The 17,023-nt window shown below is 35.2% G+C and overlaps 1 pseudogene; it reads right to left on the bottom strand.

The window, feature by feature from the left end:
* Positions 1–14,660: 14,660 nt before the first annotated feature.
* LOC111498901 lies at positions 14,661–17,023 on the bottom strand (annotated as a pseudogene).

The following is a 17,023-nucleotide window of genomic DNA, read 5'->3' on the forward strand; positions in this document are numbered from 1 at the left end:
CTACCGGCTTACAATTAAGCATACCAAATTTACTCATAATATCTTTGGCATATTTTCTTTGTGAAATAAAAATTCAATCTTCAGCTTTATATACTTCAAGACCAAGAAAATAGTATAATAGACCCATATCTTACATCTCAAATTCACTCATCATTTGAGACTTAAATTTATCCAAAAGAGAGCTAGAAGAGCTAGTGTAAATAATATCGTCAACATAGAGACAAATAATGATGAAATCACTTTTACCTTCCTTCTTCACATATAAAGTAGGCTCATTCTCACTTCTCATGTATCCTTTCTTTTGAAAATACCCATCAATCTTGCTGTACCAAGCCCGAGGGGCCTGCTTTAATCCGTATAGTGCCTTTCTCAACTTATATACCTTTGTTGTTGTGCATACCCTTTTGCTACAAGACGGGCCTTATGCTTTTGTATGCTTCCATCTGGTGCAAATTTTGTCTTGAACACCCATTTCAAATTGATTGCATTTTTTTCGTTTGGTAAGTCAACCATCTCCCATGTTCCATTTTTTCTCAATGGACTGCATCTCTTCTACCATGGCTTTCTTCCACTCTTCTTTTTCAGCTGCTTCTTCATAACTCATAGGATTTGAAACAGTAAGAGCAAATTGACTTGATGCATATATGTCAGTTAAAGACTTATACTTCTTTGGAGGTGTCTCATCCGGAAGTTCTTTAAGAGAAGAATCGTTGTTTAGTGATGCTGAAGATGATGAATTTGACACATTTTGTGTTGTAGTGGAGGCACTAGGAGATGCACTAGAGTTGACCCTTGTCTCTTCGTTTGGAGGAACTTCAATTGTAATCTTTTGCTTCTCCTATTCTTTACTCCAATCCCAACTCATGTTTTCATTAAATATTACATCCCTTATAACTAAAATCTTTTCACTGATGGGGTTGTATAATTTATATGCTGAGTACAATACCCAATGAAAATGCATTTTTCAGATTTTTCATCAAGTTTTTGACGAATTTGAGGATGATTTAAAACATAAGCAACACAACCAAAGATTCGAAATGACTTACAAATGGTTTCCTTCCATGCCATGCTTCATAAGGAGTTCGATTCATAACCGCCTTTGTTGGTGAGATGTTTAATAGATAAACAGATGTTGCTACGGCTTCTGCCCAAAATTGGTTTGAAAGTCTCCTTGTTTGTAACATACTTCTTGCCATCTCTACAATATTTCAATTTTTTCGTTTAGCGATTCTATTTTGTTCTAGAGTGTAGGGAGCTGTTAGCTCTCTTTGGATGCCCTCCTCTTCACAAAACAAATTAAACTCTTTAGATATGAACTCGCCACCTCTGTATGTGCGAAGAACTTTAATGTGATAGTCACTTTGGTTCTCCACCATAGCTTTAAAAATCTAGAACTTCTGAAAAGTTTCTGACTTATGTTGTAGGAAGTAATCCCAGCTCATGCGACTATAGTCATCAATAAATAGTAAAAAGTATGTACTCCCACCCAAGGACTTTGTTTCCATTGGCCCATATAAATCAGCATGAATTAGTTCTAGATAATGTGAAGTTCTAGATAATGTGAAGTTCTTTTAGCTTTTCCAACTGGAAAGAACTTTCTAGTCTGCTTGCCATAAATGCATCCTTCACACAAATTAGTTGAATCAATTCTTGATAATCCGAAAACCATACCTTTATCCCTGAGTATTTTCAGGCCGTTCATATGAAGATGTCCATATCTGAGATGCCATAATGTTGAGTCTGTTGGATCGGTATGGCAACCCTATAGGGGGGGGGAGGGGTGAATAGGGTTTTAACGGTAAAAGTGTTTAAACATGATTAATTTTTCTAATGATGAAACTTTTTATAAATAAGTAGAATATGATAATCACTAGAACAAAATAATTGAAGTCAAAACAATAATCAAGTAGAACATGCAATAAATCACAATAATGATTTTGAAATTAAATAGGAAAGAGTTAGAGAAAATGACTACGTAGTTTTAGAGTGGTTCGATCAAATTCGACCTACTCCACTCCCCAAGCGCCTCTTGGAAATTTGAATAAAGAACTTTCTCGACTCTTTCCACGGATCAGAGCCAAACCGCTACACCGCTCTTTTTACGAGTTCAAGAGCAAACTCAATTCTTTCCACGGCGTAGGATCAAACCGATACAAGTATTTGAGTTTGATAATAGCACACCACGACTCTCTCAAAGAGTAGATTTACAATTTGGGACACTCACAACTGTTTCCTCACAATACAATAATAATCCCTCTCAAGAATAAGATGAAGAGAAATAAACTTGTAAGCTTGGAGAGAGCAACAAACAATGGAGACTTTGAACAAATGAGGAATGGAGAATTTATGGAAGTTGTGTGTGTTTTTAAAATGTGGGGAAGATGAGTTTATATAGAGAAGAAAAGTGGCAAAATGTAGGAATTAATATTGACCATTTGATTGTGTTAGGAATAATGGAAGGTGGAGATTAAAAAAGTAAATAAATAAGAAAATTTTTCAAATTCATTTATTTAAAATTTTTAATATAATAATAAAAAGTTATGTGAGTAACGGTCAAATGAAAATTCAAAATTTATTATAAATATAATAATAATAAAAACTATGTGAGTAACTACCAAATTTTAAAATATAATAATATAATAATATAATATAATAATAATAAAAATGGATGTGAGAAACAGTTATATTTAAATTTATATTTTGTAAAAATAATTTTATTTAAAAATATAATAATAAGAAAAACTCCACCATTGGTTACTCTTCAACATTATAAATGTTAATATTTTGATTTGTCCATCATTTTGATTTTGCTGCCACATCATCACGTCGGGTATGTTGTCTCGACTCTAATTTCTTCGTTTTAACTCTGATTTGAGTAATTGAAAAGTCGTTGTAATTGTTATTCCCGATCTTATACTGTGGACAGTTCAAAATACTCAAAGTAGTTAATAATTAAATGTAGGTTTGTTATCATCAAAACATCAATCAATTAATTGATTGAAATTAATTAAAGTGAGATCAAGAGCCAAAAAATCTCCCGCTCTTTTGATGATGACAAACCATTTCAAGAAAAATTCATAAAAACAAGGTAATACACCATCCATGTAATAATATCAATATATGCTAATATATATTATAAATTTCACTCAAGAGCATATTCTCCCTATATTAATGCCTCAAGAAATTATGTCATAAATTTTAAAACAACAAACTTAAAAAAAAAAAATTTCCTAATTTTCTCCCCTTTGTAATCATAAAAAAAAAAAAAAAAACAATCGAAAAAGAATACATTTAAGAATGACATAATGGCTCCCCCTAACATGCATTCAAGAATTATAAACAAGATTATAACATTCAAGATAAATCACAACGAATAATACCAAGCTCAAGCCTATTTTTGCAAAAATTTTCCTCATTCAATGGATTGGTGAAAATATCGGCTAGTTGATTATTAGAATTTACAAAATCAAGAATAATATGTCCGTTTTGCACATGCTCTCTAATAAAGTGATGTCTAATGTCAATATGTTTAGTTATATTATGATGAATAGGATTTTTGGTTAAATTAATAGCACTGGTATTATCTCACAATAGAGGCAAGGCACACTATCAAACTTTAATCCAAAATCACAAAGAGTTTGTTTCATCCAAAGAATTTGAGCACAACAACTAGCAACCGCAATATATTCCGCTTTGGTAATAGATAAGGCAACCGAATTTTGCTTTTTACTAAACCAAGAAACTAAAGAGCTACCAAGAAATTGACAAGTTCCACTAGTACTTTTACGATCAAGTAAGCTTCCGGCAAAATCCGCATTAGAATATCCTACCAATTTAAATTCAACATTTCTAGGATACCACAATCCTAAATCAATAGTTCCAAGCAAATATTTAAATATTCTCTTAACGGCATGTAAATGAGAGATTCCTTAGGACAAGATTGAAATCTAGCACAAAAACATATACTAAACATAATATCGGGTCTACTAGCGGTCAAGTAAAGTAAAGATCCAATCATACCTCGATAAGCTTTAATATCCACACTTTTACCTTTTTCATCCTTGTCAAGCTTAGTGGATGTGCTCATGGGAGTTCTTGCAATCTTACCTCCATCATTGAACTTGAACCTTTTGAACAAATCTTTAGTGTATTTCTCTTGATTGATGAAGATACCATCCTTGAGTTGTTTGATTTGAAGTCCAAGAAAGAAACTAAGTTCTCCCATCATATTCATCTCAAACTCACTTGTTCGAGATCACCAAAAATCAAGTCCTTGGGATGAGATAAAGCATACCTCCATTCTTTGGGATGATATAAAGCATACCTCCATTCTTTTGGCATTGATGATGAACCATCCTACTTTAAGCTCACCTCTTCTTTACTTGAACCAATTTCTTTGCCTTTGTCATTAACAAGTAAATCTCCAAAATTTCTTTCTAAATCATCACTACAAATAGACTCATTAGAAATATTATTGCAAGATTCATCAAATACCACATGCATAGATTCCTCAATAACTAAATTTCTCTTATTGAAAACTCTATAAGCTTTACTAATGAATGAATAACCAAGAAAAATACCAATATCCGTTTTTTAATCAAATTTTCCAAATACTCATTTAACATTGATCTAGCAAATTCTTGTAAAGTACGATTTTTCCTTTCAACCACACCGTTTTGTTGAGCAGTCCTTTTCATTTTGAACTCTTTTTACAAAACTAGCCAATCTTTTCAAAACACCATTCTTATGTTTTATCATCAAAACCTAAGTAAATCTTGAAAAATCATCAACTATCACAAAAACATAATAATTTCCTCCATAACTAGGTATTTTCGAGGGCCAAATAAGTCCAAATAAAGTAGTTGAAAAGTCTAGTAGTAGAAATCATATTTTTAGATTTGAAAGAAGACTTAGCTGGCCCCTTTTGACAAGCATCACAAATTTTATCTTTTCACATTTAAGTTGACGAAGACTTGTAACTAATAATTTTGTGAAATATTTGAAATCGAGTGCATACTACCATGTCCTAGTCTTCTATGCCAAGACATTTATTAGTTGTAGGACAATCATTCAAATCAATAGTATAACATTATCATCTCTATGAGCCATGAAGCAAAAATTTGCTACTTCTCTATCACTTCCACTTGAACTTTCATCACTATCATCCCAAGTAGCCTTCATTGCTTTCTTCTTAGATTTCTTAGATGATTTGAGGAGAGGACAATCCGTTCTTATATGACCCGACTTTTTACATTCATAACATATTACCTCATCGTTTTTGCTCTTTTCACCTTTTGACTCTTTTTGATTGGTGAAATGTTTCCTGAATTGTTTCTTCCTTTTAATAAAGTTTTTATACTTACGTGTGAAGTAGGCGACATCATCTTCATCAAGGACATCCTCATCTTCAGAGTCAACTTTGATGGAATTTAGGGCTATACTTTTCTTCTTTTTGGACTCTTCTTCCATGTGCCCCTTCATGGTAATCTCATGTGTCATGAGAGAACCAACGAGTTCATCCAAAGGGAGATTTGTGAGATCCTTTGCTTCTTGAATCGCCGTCACTTTTGCCTCCCAACTTTTAGGCAAAGACCTAAGATTTTTTCTTACATTTTCGGAAGTAGAATATACTTTTCCAAGATTTTTCAAAGCATTTAGAATATTAGTAAATCTAGTATACATATCACCAATAGTTTCATTTTCCTCCATTTTAAATAGTTCATAATTATGAACTAACATGCTAATTTTTATTTCTTTAACTTGATTTGTTCCCTCATGAGTTACTTCAAAAGTTTTCCAAATTTCATATGACGAAGAACCCATACATACTCTATTAAATTCATACTTTAGGCATAATAAAGACAATTGATAGTATAGCATTCAAAGAACATTTTTTCATATCATGCTCATCAAATTCCTCTTCTAATTTTGGCACCTCAACATTATTAACAATTTTTATTGGAATGTAAAGACCATTACTAACATTTAACCACAATTGATAATCAACCGATTGCAAATAAATTTTCATTCTAGCTTTCCAACATGTATAATTTGTTCCATCAAAAGAAGGGGGTCTAGAGGTTGATTGTCCTTCACTAAAACCATTTTTAACACGTAGGTTGACCATAAGCTCGAACAATAAAGTTTATATAAAAAATCTATAAGAGCAACCTGCTCTGATACCAATTGTTGGATCGGTATGGCAACCCTAGAAGGGGGGTGAATAGGGTTTTAACGGTAAAAGTGTTTAAACGTGATTAATTTTTCTAATGATGAAACTTTTTATAAATAAGTAGAATATGATAATTACTAGAACAAAATAATTCAAGTCAAAACAATAATCAAGTAGAACCTGCAATAAATCACAATAATAATTTTAAAATTAAATAGGAAAGAGTTAGAGAAAATGACACCGTAGTTTTATAGTGGTTCGGTAAAACTCGACCTACTCCACTCCCCAAGCCCCTCTTGGGAATTTGAATAAAGAACTTTCTCGACTCTTTCCACGTATCAGAGCCAAACCGCTACACCGCTCTTTTTACGAGTTCAAGAGCAAACTCAATCTTTTCCACGGTGTAGGATCAAACTGATACAAGTATTTGAGTTTGATAATAACACACCACAACTCTCTCAAAGACTAGATTTACAATTTTGGACACTCACAACTGTTTCCTCACAATACAATAATAATCCCTCTCAAGAATAAGATGAAGAGAAATAAACTTGTAAGCTTGGAGAGAGCGACAAACAATGGAGACTTTGAACAAATGAGGATTGGAGAATTTATGGAAGTTGTGTGTGTTTTTAAAATGTGGGGAAAATGAGTTTATATAGAGAAGAAAAGTGGCAAAATGTAGGAATTAATATTGACCATTTGATTGTGTTAGGAAAATGAAAGGGGAAGATTAAAAGTAAATAAATAAGAAACTTTTCCAAATTCGTTTATTTCAAATTTTTAATATAATAATAATAAAAGTTATGTGAGTAACGGTGAAATGAAAATTCAAAATTTATTATAAATATAATAATAATAAAAACTATGTGAGTAACTACCAAAATTTTAAAATATAATAATATAATAATATAATATAGTAATAACAAATCGATGTGAGCAACAGTTATATTCAAATTTATATTTTGTAAAAATAATTTTATTTAGAAATAAAATAATAAGAAAAACTCCACCATTTGTTACTCTTCCAACATTATAAATGTCATACTTTGATATATTTTGATTTGTCCATCATTTTGATTTTACTGCCACATCATCATGTTGGGTATGTTGTCTCGACTCTAATTTCTTCGTTTTAACTTTGATTTGAGTAATTGAAAAGTCGTTGTAATCGTTATTCCCGATCTTATACTATGGACAATTCAAAATACTTAAAATAGTTAATAATTAAAAGTAGGTTTGTTATCATCAAAACATCAATCAATTAATTGATTGAAATTAATTAAAGTGAGATCAAGTGTCAAAAAGCCAACATAGTCATCTTTCGTGTTAGCAGTAAGAGCAAAATAAATAAGAGCGGAAACATCTTATTTGAAGTCATGCAATTTGAACTTTATGGCCTGACTTCTTATGTGTAATGACACGTGTTAACATCAAATAGAACTGAATGTCTTCTAGTCATTAATTGTCCAACACTCAATAAATTGTACCATAAATCAGGTATAAATTGAATATTATCTAATTATTTTATCTTACCATGACGGGTTTTGACTTTCACTGTACCTTTTCCCTCTACTTGCATCTCTGCTGTGTTTCAAGTTGCATCTTAATTTTTTGCGTCTCATCAAGCTCTTTGAATAAGGATTTGATGCTTGTCATATGGTTCGAGCATCCGCTATCAACAAACCATAAGTCACATTTTTTTGGATTAGTATCCATGCACGCCATAAGCAGCTTTTCTTTTCTTCTTCATTCTCTGCTGCAAAATTCATTCGTTGATTTTTATATCAACAATCAGATTTTGTGTGCCTATACCTTCTACAATGGTAACATTGTATGACATTCCTTTGTTCATTGAATTGTCTCTGTCCATCACTTCTCCATCTACTCCTGTTATCACGACCACCATGGAAGTTGCGAAATCCTCCTCTTCCACGACTTCTACCTGCTAAATGAATATTTTCTCTTTCGTTGTTTTCGTGGTTGGTTGTCTCCTTCACTTGAAGTGCCTTTTCTTCGTTCCTTTCTGATGATCTATTGATTCTTGCCTCATGAGCCTGAAGCGAGCCCATCAGTTCATCAATGGAGAGTATGGATAGATCCTTAACTTCTTCTATGGCAACCACATCAAAGCAGGCATGGTCAATTCTACCAAAGGAGTTTCTAGGAGATTCAAAGGTCATAACAGTGAAATTGCAATCTTTAAGACGAGATTTTGAAACTCTACTCATGAAGAATGGCGAATCAATTTCTGATTTTTTGTCAAGAGCAATGGCAATAGTCAGTCAAATGCGTACCTATGGAGAGAAAATCTTAGATGAAACAATTGTTTGTTGAGATATGCTTTAAAGTATTCAAAATGAAGATATGATTCAAAGTATTCAAAATGAAGATATGATTCAAAGTAGTTGAGACATTCAAACTACCAAGATTTTAGGAGATTGTTAGTAGATTTAAATTTATCTAGATTTCGATGATTTACTATTTCTGGTCCAGTGTATAAGCTATAAATACTGGAATGGTGTAAAACCCTCTAAGCATTGAGTCAGAAAATATTAATAAAGCACTGCATCTTGTATCTATTCCTTTCTCTTTCACTATCCCTTTTCCAACAATTTTGGTATCAAAGCCAAGTTCGTTCAACACGAGGGTGAGTGATTATTTTCTTTCACAAAACAAAAATGACAGTAACTGGTTTTTCTTCCTCGCACCGTTGTTACACATCTTTAATGGTGAGAAATATGAGTGGTGGAGCATTAAGATGAAGACCTTGCTCAGATCGCAGGAGTTATGGGACTTGATAGAGCACAAATTTGTTGATGTATTAGAACCCACAATAGAAGAAAAGGAGAGAGACTAAGAGAAACCAAGAAAAACGATGCCAAGGCTCTATTCACTCTTCAGCAAGCAGTTTATGAGACTATCCTTTCACGAATTGCAGCAACAACCACACTTCTTTGATTGCATCTAAAGAAAACCTCGATGATGAAAGTGTCTAAGTCTTTTGTGCCAAATCTCAGTGGCACTAACTCTGGAAATAAAGGCCGTCGGATTTAGAGCAAAGCTTTTACCTTCCATTTTGACATTGAACAAGTCTTTGCCATTAGCATCTTTGATCAAGCACTGCTTATTCTCAAACAACACTTGGTAGATTTTATCAAGTAGCTGATCAATGCTTATGAGATTTTGATCAATTTTAGGTATAAATAAAACATATGGAATAAATTTTGTACCTTCATAACTTGCTATAGCTACTGTGCATTTTCCCTTGACTTCCAAGTGTTCACCATTGCCCATTCCCACTCTCTTATCTTTGGTGTCTCTTACTTCCTCAAAAGACTCCTTGTCATATGTCATGTGATTTGTGCACTCACTGTCAATCAACTAGCTCTCGCTTGATTCTTTGCCTGAGGAAAAAGTGACCATAAACAATTGATTTTCTTCTTCTTCTTGATCAACTACCTGTGCATCTACTTCTTTCACCTGATCTTTGGCTTTGCAGATCACAGCTTCATTTCTAAGTTTATTGCATTTGGAGTAGAAGGCGTCAGGTCTTCTCCAACACTTCTATGGTGGATGACCTTTCTTCTCACAATGGCGGCAAGGTGGATAGGATTTTTTGAAATCTCTTCCTTTTGTCTTCTTATAATTGACAAATGAATCTCCATACATCAATTGATTTTTAAAATTTTTGTTGTTTTTATACCTGCTGCTGTCTTGATGCTTAACAAGTAAGGCACCTTCAATCACCCCTTCTTGCCTCATAGACCTTCTTTACTCTTGTGCTTGTAAAGCATTCAAGAGTTATAGAAATCTTTGTCAGGTCTTTGGTGTTCTCCAGAGTAGTAATGATGGCTTCAAACTTCTTTGGAAGAGTGACTAGCAGCTTTTCAACGATCCTGGAATCATTTAATACACAACCAAGCAATCTCACCTTGTTGGCGATGCTGAGAAGTCTGTCAGAGTACTCTTTCACCGACTCTAACTCCTTCATCTTCTACAACTCGAAATCCCTTATAAAATTCAGGACTTTCATTCCACGAATCCTCTCATCTCTTTCATATTTGGCCTTGAGATAGTCCTAGATTTCCTTTGCTTTTTTGAGGGACATTATTCACATGAAGATCATTTAAGATACAACGGCAAATAGGCAAGCTTTCGCCTTTGATTTCCTTGTCTTCTTTTCCTTCTGTAATTTGATTTGTGCTACAGTAGGATTTGCTGGAAGCGGAGGGACCTCGTAATCCTCTTCTATTGCTTCCCAAAGATCCAAGGCCTCCAAATAAGTCTCCATATGAACTGCCCACATTTGATAATCGTCTCCATCGAAGACCGGTGGTACAACAGCTGAAAAACTGGATTCTCCTCCCATTTTGATCTCACAGATCCCTTAATAAGATAGCTATGATACCAATTGTTAGTGAAAGAGTGAGTTATTGGATGATTGATGAGAAGATTGAATTACGGAGAGCAAGAATGCTCTCTATATATAGAGAATACAAAAAGATATTCATAAAATTCGGTAGAAAATGTAGTAACAAACCAGTAAACAAATAAAAAAACTAAATCAAATCAAAACTAAATCGAACTCCTAACTCGTAACGTAGATTTAGTTAGATACTAATTGATAGCAATCTAAACAAATAGGTGATCTTTTACAGAGCATGTCGTGTTGACCTACATGTGTGGTCTTACTAAGTTGTGCGAGAGGGCACGCGACGAGCATTTGAAGGTTGTTTTTTGACACGACCCAATTCTAAGCTTGCCCGAAATACATATCGTGATCGGGGTTCACTTGATGGTGTAAAAATTTGGTCAAAATTTTCACGAATAAAAATAAATAAATTTGAAAATATAATGATAAAGACAATCCTAATCCTCGGCCCAACCATCCAAACTTTTTGTTGAAACAAGAACCCTTGAATCGGAGTAATTAACACCTCCTTATACAAAATTCGGATCAACCAAGAGATAAGATTAGAATTAGATTACCTCTTACAATCGAAGATCTAGAAGCAAGATTTGGAAACCTTGTTTCTAGATTGAGTCACTCCACAATCGAACTTGATCAAGGCTTTGATTGAATGGCTCAATGCAATTCTACCACAAGAATTGCTTGAAACTTAGAAATGACAAATATGATAATTTCGAAGGGAAACGTCTCAATTTGAGATCTGAATTACATTTATCCACGAATCTAATTTTTACATAACATATTGTGGGTACTTATAGTCTCACAACAAAAGACGTTTGTGGCCAGAATTTATTCCTAGTTCCCTTTAATCTCACAAAAGACGAAGTAAAATTGACCATTTGATCCTTCCATATTTTATGAAACTAAAATAATATTTTCCAACAATGTTGATGTGGTTGAATGACTAAGGTGACAAGTTTGAAATCAATTGAGCTCTCCTTACGTGGGTTTGAATTCTCTCGTTGACATTTTTGAATCTTCTCTTCTTGGCAATAGATCCATTTGAAACACCGTGATTCTTATCGTATAATATATAATATATTTACATTATATCAAAATATAATTAATAAATAAGTAGCTTTAAATATAAAAATAAGAAACGAACACAAAATTATTAAAACAACCAAGTGTTGGAGATGGTGGATGTAGCTTGCCTATGACACTTGCTCTAGAGTTCGCTTGTGATCTCGTCCAACTCTTTAGTTACTCTACAAACATCGAAAACATGGAATGAGTACTACAAAGACTCAATATATAGCCTATGTGTAGGCTTTTAATTATGTCCTTAAGGTATGCTAGAATACCACACTTATTCTTTGTCATGTTTTTGTCGTTGTCCTTAGTTCTTGTTCCTTGGTCCTTGTCTTTGGTTCTTGTTTCTTGAGTGGTACCTAGCATTCTTCATGTCTTAGCATACTTAAGACTTGGGAAGCACTACTTTACGAGATAAATGCATGGCAAACTTTCTTATCTTGATTCATGACCTTAACGTAGCACGTTAATTACTTAAAAATCAAAAGCTACCTAAATCTTATCTTGCGGTAGAATCTTGATTACTTGAAATCAAGAGCTAACTTAGAGCTCATCTTGATTTATGGTAGCCTCTGGATGGTTTGAAAACCAAGGGCTATCTTAAAGCTTATTTGAGTTAGGGTAGCACCTTGATAGCTTGAAAATCAATAGCTATCTCAAAAGTCATCATCAACTAGCGTTTTGATTACTTGAAAATCAAGTGCTAACTTTGAGCTCATCATGAGAGGGGGTAGTCTCTTGATTGCTTGAAAATCAAGAGTTAACCGTAAATCTTATTTTGAGGCAGCATTCTGATTACTAGAATATCAAGAGTTAACCTTATAACACACCTTGATCATTATACTTGATAGAAGTCCTAAAAGGAGACTTATCATATTAAATTCACCCTTTGAATTTATTTACATACAAAAATCATGGGGTTAACATTAGGGCATTATACTAATTTCTCTTCGAACTTAAATTATACTCCTAACTTTGTTTAGGGCATAGAGTTGATCCAAACTTCTTAAAATCCAAATATACCTTACTCATAATCTTGATTTATTTGGAGGGTGTATGAGAATGTCTTAGAGTGAACTCACACAAGCAGCATAGAAGGTGACCTCACGCATGCAGCACATATGTGAGTACAAACGCGTGCTTGGGAGGAAACTCACGTTATGCTCTCGACACACGAGACACATTATCATTGGTGAGGCAGAGATTGGATCGGGTCATCAATTCAAGTCAGATTGATGGTTTGAATCCTCGAGGGTACTGGGTAGGTAGAGCTGGTCGCATGCAAGTTATCGGGTCATGTCTGACCTTCACAACACGTCACGACCTAGTGTTAGATGTCACAATCGCACTCTCTTGGCATCGGACTAGCAGTTGTACGTCGCTTGTTCTAATCTAGCGAACCAGCAAGCCGTGTTGAAATTGAATTTTGCAAACAATTCGGATCTGTGGTGAAGCCTCGAGCCATGTCTAAAAAGAAAAGGTTTTAGAAAACATGAGCAAGAAAAATCATTGAAAACAAGTTGAAAGTAAGTATCGTGAAAGTCAATTGCATTGAAAATATGTAGACAAAAAATATTATAATTCTTGGTCGGGAGGAGGTTGGATGACTACTTAATTTCCCCAAAATACATTTTGAGGCGACCAATATTTAACAGGAGTAGACTTGATTTTGCCAGACGATCATACAAATGGAAAATATAGTAAAACACTACAACATGAAAAAACAAATAAAGGGTTTGACATTGACATGTACCTACAAGTAAAATGTCATGGACAAATATGACCATGACAACCTCCCCACCTAATTGGTTGACATCAGTATGACTATTGAGGTTGGATTTCTATACCTGCAAGGTTCAGATTTGCGTCTTATAGAGACTGAGAGCCAGGTTTTGGCTCGAATTCTTGATTTTTCTCTTTTCTTTGTGTTTCCTCTCGTTTATACCCTATCTTTAACCGAGTTTTGGTCCATTTTGAAATGTTCTGGACCTGTTAATTCCTAACACATGTAGCTCATAGTAGTCTCAGCGTACAGGCCTGCCTTTTAGTAGGTGATTCAGCAAAGAAAAGGCTACATCAAGAAAAAGGGGGTACTACGAGCCCTCCGCCTCACGCATCTAACTTGCTCGCGTGGTTCACCGGTTCCACCGACTAGAAAGAGTGAAAAAGTCTGCGTGCAGGCCTGCCTTTTAGTATGTGATTCAGAAAAGGCTGCATCAAGAAAAGGGGGTACTACGAGCCCTTTGCCTCACGCATCTAACCTGGTTTACTGGCCCACCAACTAGAAAAAGTGAAAAATTAGATACAAGGTGCGCTTGAAGTAGGGGATGTGCTGTCCCTATTGGGCTGAGCCCTTTCCCATAAGGCCCCACGAGGCATAAGCCCCCTCTTGTTACCCATATGTATCGAATCACCAACTACCAAGTAAACAATATGAGTAAGGAAGAGTCGAGCCTAGCCCTATTATAGTCCCGGTTCAGAGTGAACAATTGTTGACTATCTCACATTTCTTAACATTCAATCAACCTGAAATTTCGGGTTAGACCAAAAGATTTTTTCAATCAACTCGGATTCAGACCCGTGTTACATGAATTTCTTATTGAAAAGAGTATTTCAAAACCTTAGAGGCTTATAAAGGATGAAAACATTAGGGTTAATGGTTTATTTATTTAAAAAAATTAATATATGAATGTAGTAATACATGAAGATCTTATAACTTGAAATATGAGAAACTTTATGAAAGTGTACTTGCTCCACAATAATGCAAAAACCTTTCTCTAAAAAGGAATTATTTATTTATTTATTTATTTTTTTTGTTTAATTTGAATTTTCAAAAGTATTTTTTTTTAGCTGCTTTATACCTTATTTATTTCATTACTTTCAGTATGATGCATCAGGGTTGTCTATAGAATTAGTTGTTAAATATTATGTCTAAAAAGTATTTATGAATTAATAAAGATCAACAAAGGGAAATCGGCCATTACAACCTTAATTAAACAAAAAATAATAGTTAGTTCTAACATTATTAGCGGTTAGAAAGATGTTCTAACTTAAAAAAGACTTAGTTCACCCAAGCACTTCTCATACTCCAAGCACTTGGATACTCCACCGTGATAGACTCTGTTCCATTGTTGAACACATGCAATTGAGCATCCTCAAACACTGCCTTTGTTGGGTATACCCTCGAAGTTATGCATGTTTTTCCTCTTCCACTAAAGCTCTCTATAACCGAGTGATCAATCTGCACAATAATACATAGTTTAGATTTGCCGATACGGTGCCAGAACGTATTGGACTATGACTTTAACGTACCAAGCTTCTTAATGGGAGCTTTTTACTCGACAAATCGATGTCGACGAAACCCGCAAATGTTGGCTTGTATAATCCATCTTTCAAAGAAGAGCTACACCAAAAGAGAGAAACAAGAGCTTTGTAAATATGAAAAAATAATTATAAGGTCCTTTGATAAGGGAATTGAAGCTACCTTCTTACATCATAGCACATAAGAACCACTGGTTAGCCTCTGCCTTGAAGATCCTGAAGAATACAGGAGTGAACTCCTCGAGGTTTTCTGAAGCCAGAGTCAAAAGCCCAAAGGGTCCGACACCACCTTGGGCCGTGGCTCCCAGCTGACTGCACACGGCTTGTGCGTCAACCCAGCTTGGATCAAATGCCTCCGCGTTATCCAAATTCGAAAAGCTAAAGATAACTTCAACATCGGCCTGTATAAAACACAAGAAACAATCGATCAAATGACACCCAGTTTGTTCCCTTAATCTTAGAGGTGCTTTCACATCTTCTTAACCCGCTACAAACCACTGTCGGGGATTTGGGTTAAGATCGGATTCGTTATAAATTAAACAACCTGAGCCGCAGTAATTCCTTTGATCTCAACATTTTGTCCCTTGACTAGCTTTTGATTTAGCATCATAACTATCTTCTGTCTCAGCCTATTGAGCTCCATAACTGGCCATTGTAAGAGCAGCTTTCCATTGGGATCCAACCACACCGTCCTAGGAATCGCCTAGGAAAAGGAGAAAGAAAAGGTCGACCCAAATACAAAATAGAGCAAATTCAATTAAAAATAGAACAAAACGGAGCACATTGCATCTAAAACAAACCTGAATTCCCGCCCATCCCTTGGAAACATCATCCTGGACACTATCAGATTCATTAGTCCAACCCCACAAAACCCTTCTCTTCTTCATCGGATCATAGAACGACTTGGAAGCATAGAAATTGTCATAGTCATACCTCAGCCCACTCCACCCATCCGTCGAGGTATTATCGGGAACATACTTGTCCGTCATCGGATAATAGTTCCCCAGCGTATAATACTCATATCTAGTCATCTCCAAGCTCACCTTCAACACATGTTTAAACCAATTTCCCATCACTGACTTGTCCAAGCCAAATCTACCGAAGTGGGAAACTGGGTAGAAATCAGGGCACTCCCACATTCCTGTATTCAAAACCGAATGTAAAGGCTGTTCCACCTTAGTCCAATTCAAAAAATCCCTACTTCTATACAAATACGCCATTCCCGTCTGCTCGCTCCTGCTGCCAATGATGGTGTTCCAGTGGCCGTTGAGGCTCAGCCACGCCGTCGACGGGTCTCGAAAGGCGCTACTAGTATTGACCTCCGTACCCGGGTCAACAATCGGATTGTTATCCGGTTTGACCCACTCGGTTAGATGCGGATCAGAGAGGTTCGCTGGAATGGCGTAGTTTTGTACCTGTCGATTCTGGGAGTCGATTCCAGTGTATAAAATGACGGGCTTAAGGCTGGGGTGGATGGTGGCAGAGCCAGACCAACAAAAATGCTTATTTTGTTTAGCTTCCAACTAAGGCTCAGGGAGTTCTTTCCCCGGGATTGATTGAACGATCTCATAGCCCTCCACCTGTATCCCACAAAAGCGCTTATTTATATAAAATGTATAACAATCGGATTGTTATCCGGTTTAGCTTCCAACTAATAACCGATTTGCTCTTAGATTGGACCATTGTTCCTCCTTTTCTACATGACCTATATGTAGGTGGGAAGTACACACCGAATCTTGCATTAAACCAATGTTTATCGAAGTTAACGTGTATGCGAATGCTCGCTTCCTTACTTCAGTCCGAGGATCCTCGATACATTGATCCCCTATCATCTCATGATATTCTTTCAGTATGCTTTTGGTCAGAGTGATATATATCCTCCAGGCAATGAAGTTAGGGCTATCGAGTTGTGTTTCTTTACGCATTGTAGCTTTGTTGGGATCTTGGACGACGGTCGGGTCCACTTCGAGAATTGCTTGGAGTACCAGTGCCCAAAAAGAAAAGGCACCTACTACAAGGGACAT

The sequence above is a fragment of the Cucurbita maxima genome, unplaced genomic scaffold (genome assembly GCF_002738345.1).
Source record: "Cucurbita maxima cultivar Rimu unplaced genomic scaffold, Cmax_1.0 Cma_Scf00026, whole genome shotgun sequence".
NCBI classification, from domain to species: Eukaryota; Viridiplantae; Streptophyta; class Magnoliopsida; order Cucurbitales; family Cucurbitaceae; genus Cucurbita; species Cucurbita maxima.